Source organism: Palaemon carinicauda, chromosome 8 (assembly GCF_036898095.1).
Source record: "Palaemon carinicauda isolate YSFRI2023 chromosome 8, ASM3689809v2, whole genome shotgun sequence".
In the NCBI taxonomy this organism is placed as follows: domain Eukaryota; kingdom Metazoa; phylum Arthropoda; class Malacostraca; order Decapoda; family Palaemonidae; genus Palaemon; species Palaemon carinicauda.
The window spans coordinates 176,222,006-176,236,079 of NC_090732.1; the positions used below are offsets into that span (position 1 = coordinate 176,222,006).

General features: G+C 45.0%; 1 protein-coding gene and 1 long non-coding RNA gene across 2 annotated transcripts in view; both read right to left on the minus strand.

The window, feature by feature from the left end:
* LOC137645587 (Parkinson disease protein 7 homolog) overlaps positions 1–14,074 on the minus strand; it is a 420,232-nt gene that overhangs the window by 114,296 nt on the left and 291,862 nt on the right. The window lies entirely within an intron of this gene.
* Positions 1–14,074, minus strand: part of LOC137646141 (uncharacterized) — a 57,477-nt gene that overhangs the window by 6,042 nt on the left and 37,361 nt on the right. The window lies entirely within an intron of this gene.

Genomic DNA, 14,074 nt, shown 5'->3' on the forward strand with positions numbered 1-14,074 from the left:
ATAATGGCTAGTTCCCAAACACTTGGGTAGCTATGATCATGCCATATTCTATTAATAATACTTAAAATAAATAGCTTTGTATTAAAATGTACATGTTTAATCATTGCATATGGAATTCCATCGGGTCCAGGGGCTGTATCGTTGCAATGAGCAAGTGCGGAATCAAATTCTCTTTCAGTGAAAGGAGAATTATACGACTCTTCCCTTCTTGTTGCAAAATTTAAAATTTTCTTTTCTTCAGTGCTCCTATACTGGTGACCAGGGGCTCCTTCACACTTGCTGGATACATTTGAAAAATGATTAGCCAGGGCATTGCTAACTTCATTTGCTTCAGTTACATACTGGCCATTCACCTTCAACACTGGTGGTGGGTTGGGGGTGAATTTGCCAGCTATCTTTTTTACTTTCCTCCACACAGAAGATGGTGGTGTTCTACTGTTAATGGAGGAAACAAAAGACATCCATGACTGGCGCCTTGCTTCTTTCATGGCACGACGGAACTGTGCTCTACATTTCTTGTACATAATTAAATTCTCATCAGTTCGGAGTCTACGCAATCGTGTTAGAGATCTTCTTGTGGCTCTGTGGAGTGCAGTTAGTTCTGAAGACCACCACGGGACTGGTCGTCGTTTGAATAATCCTGTTGTTTTGGGAATTGAATTGACTCCTGCTGTATGAAGAGTTCCATTCAGCAGGTCTATGGCATCATCAATACTTTCAAACTGTTCTGCTCTCCCTTCAATTTCACTTAGCTCAGAAAATTTAACCCAGTCTGCCTTGTCTAGATTCCAACGTGGCGATCTTTGCAAAGGTGGACCCTTGTTGGTGTTTATAATGATTGGTGCATGATCACTAGTATGCCAATCATCTAATGTCCTCCAATCAAAATCAAGAAGGCAGTTAGAGCTTGCAATTGAAAGGTCAATGCATGACAAAGTACCTGTCTGAACATGGAAGTGCGTGGGCTCTCCTGTATTAAGGAGCCCCACATCCTCATTCTCCACAATTGATGAGATAATATTGCCCCTTGTGTTGGCCAAAACATCACCCCATAAAGGATGTCTACCATTCATATCTCCCAGTAAGAGAAAAGGTTGAGGGAGTTGTTGAATAACTTCTACTAAATCATCATATAAAATATCATCATTTGGAGGTAAGTACAGAGAGCATATTGTATATTTTCTCCCTATATCAATTTGTACAACAACTGCCTGCAGGGTTGTACGTATAGACATGGGTATTTGGGGAACATCTCGACGAATGTACATGAGACTTCCGCCATGGCTCCCTGCTTGTTGATTATATGGTGTTCTATAGCTAACATACTCTCGAGGACTAGGAGTGTTAGAATCAAGCATACTTTCCTGTAGACATACTATTATGGGGGAATGCTCATGAATTAGGAGCTTAAGTTCTTCATATTTCGCCCTCAAACCCTGACAGTTCCATTGCAAAATGGAGGAGAAAACTATGGATTATTTCTGGAAGACGTCTTGGGTGAGGTCTTCCCATTAGCAGTTTTTAATCTAACATTATTACTTGTAGGTTTCTTCAGAGATGGTCTTGTTATGTTGGGTTTTACGTTGGAGTTTTTCTTTGTATCTTTTTTATATATTTGTTGAGGGGGATGGTGGACCTCAACTTGAATTTCTGATTTATTTAAATTGTCTTCTGGTTGATCGCCAACATCAACAGACAAAACATCATATTTATTTGATGTCATAATTCTAGTATTTCTTATGGAAGGGGGCGAGAGAGATGGAGGTCTCTCTCTTTTACGATTAATAGGTTGCAAGTTACCAGGTTTTTGTACCTTCCCCACTACAGGTACACCTGATAACTTGGTGTCAGGTGGAATCTCCATTAAATCAGGCAAGGATATGGCCTGGGAGAGGTTAGTACTATCCTTTGTAATGGGGGACAAAGGTTTGATAGTGGTGGGCAATGTCTTTTTGTTGATACTCAATGATAAATCTTTAGGAGGAGATGTTCTTGTCTTATGCAGCACTTTATCAATAGATTGTGAATTCCTTTTTCGAGAACTACCTACAGTAGTAGGTGGGTGAGATGATTCCCGAGGAACTTTTTCTCCTGTTTTTAATGTTTTTGCATAAGTATTAGATTTATTTAATAATCTCTTGGCATGCCCCACGCTTACATGTTCAATAATTGATTTATTGAGGGCAGCCTCTTCTAACTTATAAAACTGGCAGCTCCTATCATTAGATTTATGATTAGAGTTGCAGTTTAAGCACCTTGCCTCAAGTGTACAATCCCCATGATAAATTTTGGAGCAAGTATTACAAATTTTTTCATTATTGCAAACTTTGGAAGGATGTCCAAATTTAAAGCAATTATAACATTGCAGTGGCTTCTGCTTAAAAGGTTGAACTCTGATCCTTTCGTTTTCTATGTCTATGTGGAAAGGTACATCAGCATCCTGGAAAGTAAGAACAATCATTGATGTTCCAGGTACTTTATGTACTTTCCACACTGATAGGGGACACATGGCCAATATCTCCTCTTCAGTAAATTCATACAGATCCCTATTAAAAACCACTCCCCTTCCATAGCTAAAGTTTAGATGGGGTTTGATGTCCAATTTTATATCATCATTTACTGTCTTCAAATTAGACAGTATAACAGACTGTGTGTATGACTTGGCCTTTATCAAGAAACTTTTCTTCCCAAATCGAGATATATCTCCGGGTGCGATCGTACCTACCTTCCTCTGAAGAAATTTGCATATCTTGAAATAATTTTCCGTACCTCCTACAGATTGAGCAAGAAGCCACATTGGTGGTTTTGGCTTTCTTTGGGATGGTATATCTGCCTCTATATCTTTATCAGCCCAGTCTGCTGGTCTGTAGACATCCAGATCTTTAGGTGCCCCATCACACAGAGCACCCTTAACATTCATATTACCTACTTTAATATCAACAATGTTACAGCTTGCATTAAATGCTTCCTCGTGACAATTAAATGATAACCAAGATTCCCAATTATCATCTTGAAGTTTCATTCTAATTTCATTTATTGATCCGTAACACTCAAATATTTTATGTAGCACATCATAATTAGCTTCTAAAGGGATTTGGGTAACGTGCAGGACTTTCAGTTTTCCTGTGTTGCCCAAATTACCCTTTTTCCGAGTGTTTAAAGAATAGTCCTTTTTAGTTCCTACGTCGTCAACGGAGTTTTCTTTAAATGAATTGCCAGAGGTCGTCAACAGTGCCGGGGGCGAGTCAGCATATCCAGGGGAGGTGGGGTCATTTTCACAAGATTCCATCATAAAAAAAGAAGAGAGAAGAGTGATTTTTTGAAGTTTGATTTACCTGCTTGAGAACATTAAGGCATCACATGTTGGGAAGGAGATTTACACTCTCCACTACCGGCACAGTGAGAGTATACTTCCCAGATGGTCCACTCCATACCCTACCCGAAGGATAGCATCAAAACAGATATAGAGGCACAGGTGTAAGCTGAACCCGCCTGTTAGGACTGAGACCAAGAAACTATGGAATCATCCTCCCCATATCTGTAATGACGGGCTTCCGGCCAAAAGCCGAGAGTCCTACCCCAAGCGTTGGATCCCCCTGGATTCCGAAGACCCAACACTTGAGAATAGTTCCGCCAAAAAGGTCCAAACCATCTTCGGGATGGCTGAGATCATCCAATACTCTCACATATAGCTTTGAGCACAAACACCTCCCAACCGTGACACCCTTCCCATTCATCAAAGCAGGCAGCAATACCGGATGTAGAAACATCCGCCCAAGTGGCAATAATAGATGTAGAAACATCCATGCCATAAAAAGAGAAAAAAAAATAATAAACACACATATATATGTAAATATACACATACATATGGGAAATTTTACTCATAGGGTTGGGACAGCTACATGAAGGAAAGTTTATAATATTAGGAGAAGGTTGAAGCCATATAAAGAGTTAGAAAAAGATGAAAGAGAGAAATTTAGATTCGAACTGGGGGAGCAATTTCCCCAAGTTCGAGAGCCCTCTTGCCCGTCACCAAGTTTCAGCACGGGAATGAAATGCCGTGCTGAAGCTCAATGACTTCATCAAGGCATTCTCTCATTAAGAGGGTGCGGACTAGGTGATCCCGGGAATCGGAGTGTTGGTTCCACTGGGATTTTAGTCGCCACTGGAGGTATCTCATCCTGAGGCGACGGTTAGGGACCAGTCGGGTCAGGGAAGAGAGGTGACCGAGAAGGCAAAGCCAATACTGCGCCCGTAGCTCTTCCTAGCTCAGGAAGACCTGTGCTATCTCCCTCAATCTCTAGATCCTTTCGTCTGATGGAAACGCTTTGTGCCTTAGTGTGTCTAATCGCATGCCTAGGTACACCAGTTCTTGAGAGGGGAGAAGGTGAGACTTCTCGAGGTTTACCACGATCCCCAGATCCTGGCAAAACCTTAGAAGCTCGTCTAAGCGGCGGAGAAGGGCCGCCTCTGAGTCTGCCAGAATCAGCCAGTCGCCCAAGTACCCTGAACTGGTAATGCTTCTGAATAAACATGAATCTCAGACACTTCCTGGAAGACGGGTGAATTGGGATCTGGAAGTAAGCGTCCTTTAGATCTAGAATGCACACAAAGTCCTGATGTCTTATCGCCTGTCTGACTGTGTCGGTCGTCTCAATCCTGAAAGGTGTCTGTTCGACAAACCTGTTCAAGACCGAGAAGTCAATGACTGGTCTCCCGTCTCCAGACGCCTTTTTCACAAGAAAGAGTCGACTGTAAAAGCCTGGGGACCTGTCGAGGACCTCCTGGAGAGCGTCCTTCTCCAACATGGACTGGACTTCTGCCCTTAGGGCAAACTCCTGTGCGGATCCCTTCACACAGGAGTTCGATGGAATCGGCACTCGAGTCAGTGGAGGGAGAGAGCGTGAACGGGATACGATACCCTGAACAAATCACCTCGACCGTCCAGGGTTCGACCCCGTGGTTAAGACACCTCTGCCAGCGGCTTTGCAGGCATCCCACTCCAGGTGGGCAAATGGGAGGATTACCTGTCCTAATGGGACCGGCCTCGGCCAGATCCCTTCTTACCCTTTCCTCCAAGAAAGGACATTTTGCTGTGAAAGGCCTGCTTCACACACTTTTTACCCGGCTGTTTTGGGCCTCCAGCTCTTTTCGGTTGCAGGTTTTGCTGTGCTTTCCGCTGTGGCTGAGAGGGGTAACGTCTAGCTGTTAAGACCTTTTAGTTGAGGGAGTCCTAGTTGGACTTCCTCCACCTCTCTGCCACCCGCTCGACATCCTCGGGATGGAACAAAGAGTTGCCCTCGAAAGGAGCATTTCTGTCTCGCTACTTCGGCCTGAAGATGTCTATGGAACTTGCCTAAGACGGCATCTCTCCTCTTCAGGATAGTGTTGGTCAAAAGGTCCACTACCTGATGGGAGAGGAATTCGATGGCCCAAGTGCCAGACAATAGGAAAGTCTCCAAAGACTTCCTGGAGGACTCCCGAGACAGTTGTCCTAAGGATCCAAACCAGAAGTCCAGCCATGAAGCAGCCTGCATGGCGTACTTCGCCACTTCTCCTGGTTCAGGCTTTCAGAGGCCGAAAAGGAGACTGGAAGTCCCTAAGTTTTTCGAAGGGTGTGGCCTTCGGAAGTGCCTCCATAGAGTGGTCGAGAGACAGCGTTGGAAGAGATTCCCCGAGGATCTCGTAGTACCTCCTCTGAAACACATACTGAGGTAGGAGCTTGGAGGAAGAGCTGGAGAGGAGAGAGGAGGTGGAACCAGATGCCTGGGATACTGCCTTCTGTTTTTCACTCTTCAACCCCTTTGACCAGGGCAAAGCTGCACTGGTCCTCTGAGGTTTCTGAGTGCTGTAGAAATGGTCAAGGACAGTTACTTTTCCATCCAGAGGGGCTGCCGATGGATCTGGTTGTCCACTGATGGAACGGATGCAGGCTAGGACCTGCCAGAGGGCATGTTCCGTCTCCTTCCTCTCATCCTACGTAAGCTTAGGGATAACGGCTGCTGGCAGAGCGTCGTCCTCGAGATCGCTCTGCCCTTCCACGTTCGAGCTCTCAACCATAGGAGCCTGGAGTGGGTCGAAGTCGTCAACTGGATAGACTGGGGATAGGGAGACTGGCGAGGAGGTTCTCACTTCCGGCTGCCTGGGAGGCTGTGAGGAAGGAAGCCTGGCTGAGGATTTGGGGATGGTGAACAAATCCTTCGGTTCCCTCCCACGAGTCCGGAAGTTCTCTGTCCCCAAGGGCCTAGAGGGCTCCGTCGGCTTACGGGTGGAATGTAAGTCCGTTGCCGTATGGGGTGAGCCCTGTCCGGTTGCAGGTCGCGCTTCCTTAGGCACTATCTCGACTGGTGAGGGATGGAAGGAGTCTCCATAGGAAATAACCCTATCCTCCTTGGGGGGCGAAGGACGAATCCTTTTCCTTTTCCCCTTTGGTCTGGCCTGTGGCGTCTTGAACTGTAGAGGGCTACCCTGAGGTTCTTGACAAATCTCCTCCAGAGTCTTTTGCGAGGGGATGACTGTTTCCCCTTGCCAGAAGGACCAGCATGTGCAGAATCTTCTGAACTCCTAGGGTCAGAGGGAGGAGAGGACCCTGGGAAGAGAGGAGGCGATAAAGACATCCTAGGTGTGTCACCTAAGGACTGGGTGCGGGGAACGACTCCTTTCATGGCTTGGTACATTACAATGAATAAGGCGCTAAGCCACAGGGGGTCACGGGCTCCAGAGGAACTAAGGGGGAGGTCCTTATGAAGGCACTGCTGCCTGGGTTTAGGAACCTGGGCAGGTTTCCTAACCCTCTCGTCTGAGGGAGGCTTCCCTACAGGCAAGATTGGCACAGGCCTACCCTTAGGGATAGGATCTGGGCTCGGTCGCGCAGGCGACTGTTGTCTCTGTTGAGGCCTAAGAGGATGGAGAGGCTGATTGTGAGTGCCAAGATGGTCGCGTGCCGAACTGTTGGTAGGAGGAAGGGTGCTCGTGTGCACGCCCTTCCTGATTGCGCGCACCTTGTACCTTCTTTGCGCTTGTGGCGCGGCACAGAATGTTCGCACATATGGCGCGCCATATGCGCTCGAGAGCTCTCAGGTTGGTGAGAGAACTCACTGCTATGCTCACCCGAAGGTTCGCGATAGCTTGTGTTGTGTGAGCGCAAACGATCGACATAACGAGTTTGAAAAATCTGTCATAAAAAGATTAACCATGGTTACGAGAACTCGAAATTTCAGCGTGAACTGTGTAGCGCGAACCCCAAGGATCAACGCAACGAGAAACAGAAGTTTCTCTGTCACGAGACCCCGGAGGGTCAACGTGACTAAGGGTACGAGGGACCAAAGGCCCAACGTGGCCTGTGTTGCGAGACACCGAAGAGTCAGCGTAATGAGAAACCAAAGTTTCCCATTCACGAAACACCGAAGTGTTAGCGTGACTATAAAGTTACGAGAGCCCAAAGGTTCAGCGTAACTCAGGTTACAAGACCCCAAAGGGTCAATGTAACGAGGAACCGAGGTTTATCTGTCACGAGACCCCGAAGGGTCAGTGTGACTGACGGCACAAGAACCCGGAGGTTCAACGTTACGAGAGCCCGAAGGTTTATTGCGATGGAGACCGGAAGGACTCCTGCTGTCATGAGAACCCGCAGAATCCACATGACGAGAGCCCGAAGGTTCACAATCACGCCAGCCCAAAGGGTGATTGTCACGAGACCCCGAAGAGTCAACGTGAGGAGAACCAGCAGGTTCAAAAAGACGTCTCCTCACAGCACGAGGAGGAGAACGTCCGGGGTGGAGAGGGGTTACCCACCCCTCCACTCTACGAACATACGGAGAGGAACATTCAACAGACTGCCCGAGGAGGAGACTGATCGAGGTCTGCATATAATTCCTCCGCAGGGGAGGAGAGTTCACCAGGAGGAGGACTACGCTTATAACAAGGTTCTCGTTCCGCCCCTGGAGGAGAACCAAAAGCGTAAGGAGATTGCCGATGTAAAGAGGCAATCTTCTCTTGCGAACGAAAGATATGTTCCCCCAAAGAGGAAGCTTGCCTTGGAGAGAGCCCTGCCACCGCCCCTGGTGGGTTAGCTAACTCCTCGGCGTCAGAACCAGACTCTCGGCCTGACCGACGGGCAACAATGCCTGCACCCACAAGAGGAGGATCAACCTCCGCAGAGGAAAGAGATGACTGCCTTCTCTCTGCTCCCCTTCGGAGGAGTTCGAGGAGAACTTCCTTCGAAGGGAGGCCATCGACGCCCAGCGATGGCCACAAAGACACAAGCCCTGCGCTACTGCTCGGCCGTGCCCCGGAAGGGCCTGGTCGAGAATTAGCTTCAGGCAGACTTGGGCGTAGAGGAAGCAGAAGCTCCCGATTCCTTCGATTTTGAGAAGACCCCGAAAGTAAAGATTCGTGCTTAGACTTCTTCTTAGATGCAAACCTCTCCAACTGGGAGGCAGGCCACTCCCTGCACTCGGAACAGGTGTTGTCCCGCGAACACTGACGTCCCCAGCAAGCCAGGCATAAAGGGTAAGGGTCAGTCTCCACGGACCACATGAAGGTACAGTAGACCCCCGGGATACGGCGTCCCCAGCTTACGTTTTTTTCACATTACAGTGTGGACTACGATGTTTTTTCGTCCCATCGTTACGACATTTTTTCCCACCTTACGGCATCGAATTCCAAAACTCAAACTTGGCGGTTTTTACACGTACGACTGTGCGAGTCACTAGCCTACCACCACGCTCATACGTCACTAAGAAACTGGTCTGCTATTGGTCGGCGTCACTAAGATGCCGATACGCTATTGGCCGAAATCCCTCTCACAATGCCTGAGAGAGAGATGCTGCCTCTCTCTCTTTGTTATATGCGCACTCAGTTCAGAATCTCGTGCGTTTCATAAAGACTTGATCTCGTGTAAGTGCTTGCGATATCGTATTTTTTGTGCATTTTAGTGCTTAATTCTAACTTTAATTCGTTAGCCATGGGTCACAAGATTGCTAGTGATGTTAAAGGGAGAAGTAAGAAGATAATTACTATGGAAACGAAGCTGGAGATAATAAAGAAATACGAAGAAGGCATGCGCATCGTTACCCTCGCTAGTATGTATGGCCGTAACCAGTCTACGATTGGTACAATTATCAAGAACAAGGAAGCCATTAAAGCAAGTAAGTCTTCTAAAGGCATAACTGTCCTTGCCAGTGGAAGGACCTCAATCAACGACGAGATGGAGAGACTCCTTCTACTATGGATTAAAGAGAAGGAAATCGCTGGTGATACACTCATGCAATCTGTAATTTCGCACAAGGCGAGCGCCATCTTCAATCTCGTGGAAGCCCAGAGAGACGGCGGAGACGAAGGAACGTCGCAGCAAGCCCCCAAGAGTTCAAGGCTTCTCATGGGTGGTTTGATCGTTTTAGGAAGAGGACTGGTATTCGCTCAGTCATCAGGCATGGAGAGGCAGCCAGTTCTGACAAGAAAGCAGCAGAAGAATTCCTCAAGAAGTTTGAGAAAGTAATTTTCAGAGAAGGCTACATTCCTCAGCAAGTGTTTAACTGTGATGAAACTGGCCTTTTCTGGAAGAAAATGCCCCGCCGTACATATATCACAGCTGAAGAAAAGAAACTTCCTGGCCATAAACCGATGAAGGACAGACTTGCGCTCGCATTTTGTGCAAATGCCAGTGGGGTCTTGAAAATTAAGCCCCTACTGGTATACCACTCAGAGAATCCTCGTGCCTTCAAGGCACAAAATATCACGAAGGAGAGGTTCACGGTATTTTGAAAGCCTAATGCCAACTACTGGGTCACGAGGATCATATTTATTGAGTGGATAAACGTCTGCTTCGGTCCTGCTGTCAAGAACTTTTTAGAAGAGAACAATCTTCCACTCCTGGTACTGGACAATGCCCCTGCTCACCCTCCTGGCCTTGAGGACATCATTCATCCTGACTTCTCCATCAAGGTTTCCTATCTGCCACCAAACACCACCCCTCTCCTCCAGCCTATGGACCAGCACGTGATTGCCAACTTTAAGAAGCTTTACATGAAGCATCTGTTCAAAAGAGGCTTCGAAGTGACCGAAAGCACTCAACTCACCCTCCGTGAATTTTGGAAGGGGCATTTTGACATCGTTCAATGCCTGAAGATGATCGACAAAGCTTGGAATGAGGTTTCACGGCGCACCTTGAACTCCTCATGGAAGAAACTGTGGCCAGCTGTTGTGGCAGAACGAGACTTCGAAGGTTTCGGTCCCTCAACCGAAGACAAGGCTGTTGATGATCCTGCACCTGAGGGTGATGTTGAGGAAATAATTTCAATCGGGAGGTCCATGGGGCTTGTTGTCGATGAGGATGACGTCCATAACCATATTGAGGAGCACAGGGTGGAGCTTACGACTGAAGACTTGAAGGAGTTGGAGGCAATGCAGTTGACCATCATTCAAGAAGAGCACAGATCTAGTGGTGGTGAGGATGGGGGGGGGGGGAGACTGAAGAAACGACATCGGCAGAAATAAGGGAAGCTTACAAGTTTCATTGAAAAAAAAAACACAGAAAAACTCCACACAGGTCGTCTTATGGAGTGTGTTAATGACAAGTGCATGAGTCATTTTAGAAATATGTTGAGGAATCGTCAGAGACAGGCTTCTTTGGATAGATATTTCTCCAAAAGAGAAGTGTCAGAAAGCAAAGATGATAGTAGTGATTCTATTAAAAAAAAAAAAAATGTAATTTTTTAAGTTCTAAAAAAAAATTGAAAAAAAATTTGAAAAGACAAAAACAATAAAGAAAAGCATTTTTAATTCTAAGTGTTTAATAGTAAGAATAAATTTATTATTAAGTGTACATAACATAATAAGCATCGATATGTTTTTATATCTACCGTCTCCTCCCCCCTCTGCCTCCACCCACTAACCAGCTCAAGTCACGTCACTACAAAGGCAAATAATATTTAATTTTTCCTTTACAGTAAAGTACAGTATATAATTTTTATTTATACCTGTAATGTTATCTAATTATATACTGTACAGTACATGTATATTATATATAAGTAAACTGTAGTACAGTGCTTACTATACTATTTTGTTACGTACTAATTTTCAAGGTTTTTACCTGGGGTTTTGCACGCATTAATTTTTCTATTGCCCGCCACACGACATTTTCACCATACGATACCAACTCCGGAACGGATTAATGTCGTATGGCAGGGGCCTACTGTACCGCAGGGGCCTACTGTACCGCAGTGGCGGCCCTCAATACCTGGACATGTCCACATAGCGGGACAATAACCAAACACACACCAAAGAAAAAGGAATAGTGATAAAGTCAAGGCAATTTGTTTTAACGGGAGGGAGAAACAATACGTTTGCACTCTACCGAGCCAAAAGTAAAAGTGGTTACTCAACCGACAGGTGTGAGTGAGCGGGTTAGCCAGTCTAGTGTATGATTATACAGTAAATAAAAATTTCTCAGGTAGAATTTATATAAAATATCTGATAAATCTCTATTTGTTCCAGTAAAATTGTATACTTCTTTTTTAGGAGAAATTCCTACCAATATATATCATTAAAGGATATTAAATACATGCAACTCAACAGGAGAGAATGTGTATCAATGGAAAACCAAGACAAACTTACCAAATGACATGGCCAATCCCAAAAACTTTGGCATGTCCAACATACATTCCACATGATGTGCCCAGTCCACTACACTTCTCAATATTCCTGAAGCAAATTCAACGCATGGTCAAGCGCACAATGCTCCAAACCTAGAGGGAGAGTTAATACAGTTTAGTGGAGCAAGGAGCACAGGCATGTCATATTCGAACTCACCGGGTACAGAGAAAAAAGGGAGGAGATATGGATGGCTAGTAGCTAGGGAACTATCCCAAAAATTCTAAAATGTTCTGAATCCAGTGGTTATGCCACTTCACAAAATGCATCTCCTAATTAAAATAAATAAGGTGTGTTCCACACATGAACAAATCACAAATAATATTAATAAATAAACATAACAAAAAGGATAAAAAAATTGGTTTAAAAAAAATTAATGATGCAAATCTCTTGAAGAAAGGAAGGTGGAACGACATTGATAAAATAAAGACGAGCACACGATAACTTATAGTAAAAGGAGAATTCCAGCCGTAAGAAGAAAAGGATGGAAATCCCAATGTGGGTGGCACGGAAAAAGAGGAACATACCTTGTGAGAGGAATATAACCTAAAACTTATCACAGCAGAGGAAACCAAAGTGCTGGAGTAGAAAAACAGAAGAGGGAAGACTTACGTAACGACTGAAAAGGAAAACGTATGCAACAAATGATAATACAGAAATTACTGGTAAACTAGAAGAGGTGGAAAGGATGAGGAGATAAAGGCAGAAAAGCAGTAAAAAATGAACATGAAATCAATACAAGAATATAATAAATAACTCTTCTAAAGAGGTTAGTGAATTTCCTTAAATGGTTGATGTTACTGCCCTGGAATCTTCAGGACTGACAAAAAATTTGCTAAGACCAGCTGGAGAACCAGTCTGGAAAAAGATCAAAATAAACTAGAGCATCATGAGGGAAAAGATAGGACCATAAACATGACAAATTTGGAAATAATTTGTGTTTTCCTAACTATACAAACATCGAGCTCTTTATAGTGGATATTATATTGATGAAAGCTGAAACTAGTCAAAAGACTTTATAGCGAGGTATAGCTACCCTCCGTTAACTACCAGGGTGGTAGCGACGGGTAAACCAGCCACCACGCACACACAGCCGAAGCTTACTGACGTCAACTGAATGTTGGGTGATCAGTGAAACCGTTAGATGGGCTGAAAGGAGGAAACATTTAGAATCCCTCTCTCACACTGCTGACAGACTGGAATTAGGTATCAGAGAATGAAAGCTCGTGTCCAACTGAATGGCAAGCTGGTCGGGCAGTGATGAAAACCTAAAGAACTAAGCATTTCCACAGCAAATACAGGTGGTTCTTGACTTGCGACCTATGCGACTTATGACAGTTCGACTTTACATTTTTTTTTTCGGGGTGATGAAGTCTAAGTCTATCAGAAATAGTACACTAATGGCAAAAATATTTCCTTGGAAACAATCTTTTTTCTTGTATAAAATTAAACTGATTTATCTTGGTAAATTAGTATTTTCTTTTATTGATAATACAGTCAAACCTCATGCGCCGAAAGAATCGGCTTACGGAATTTTTACTTTCCAAAAGGATACGCAAAGAATTTTACGACTCGGGTCACAAAAAATGTTTCGAAAACGGAAGGTGGTACGGAGCGGGAGCCCGACCGTATTCGAGATGGAATTTAAAATTTGCGCGATGCCAGCCAGTAAACTTGCTACCATCCTCCTGCGTTCCCATTGGTTATCTCTCTACTTGGATGCTAGTTACCACCATGAGATCCAGCTCTCCTGTTGGTCGGCATCTACGGTACTGTATCCCATTGTGCATCTACGCATTGGCGTTCCTGTCTTTTCATTCCGGTAGCGGTATCGTGCGCATTGACTTAATGTTTGTGATTTGGGTTTTGTAACAATTTTACAGTACGTACTGTTATCGTGTGTGATACTTGCAATACATTATTAGCCATGGGTCCCAAGAAAGTCGCTGATGCCAAGGGAAAGAAGAGGACGATGCTTTCCATGGAGATGAGGATGGAAATAATCAAGAAATACGAGGCTGGCATGCTCGCGAAGGAATATGGCCGAAATCCGTCTATGATAGGAATGATCCAGAAGCAGAAAGAAGCTATCAAAGCAGCAACACCTTGTAAGGGCGTGACTTTATTCCAGCAAGAGGAGCCACATTCACGATGAGATGGAGAGACTGCTTCTTGTCTGGATAAAGGACAAAGAAATGGCTGGAGACACTATCACTGGAGCGATAATCTGCCAGAAAGCCAGCGTCATTTTCAGAGATCTCGTGCTTGCTCAGGCCGAAGCCGACACAGAAAGGGACAATAACCAAACACACACCAAAGAAAAAGGAATAGTAATAAAGTCAAGGCAGTTTGTTTTAACGGGAGAGAGAGACGGTACGTTTGCACTCTACCGAGCCGAAAGTAAAAGTGGTTACTCAACCGA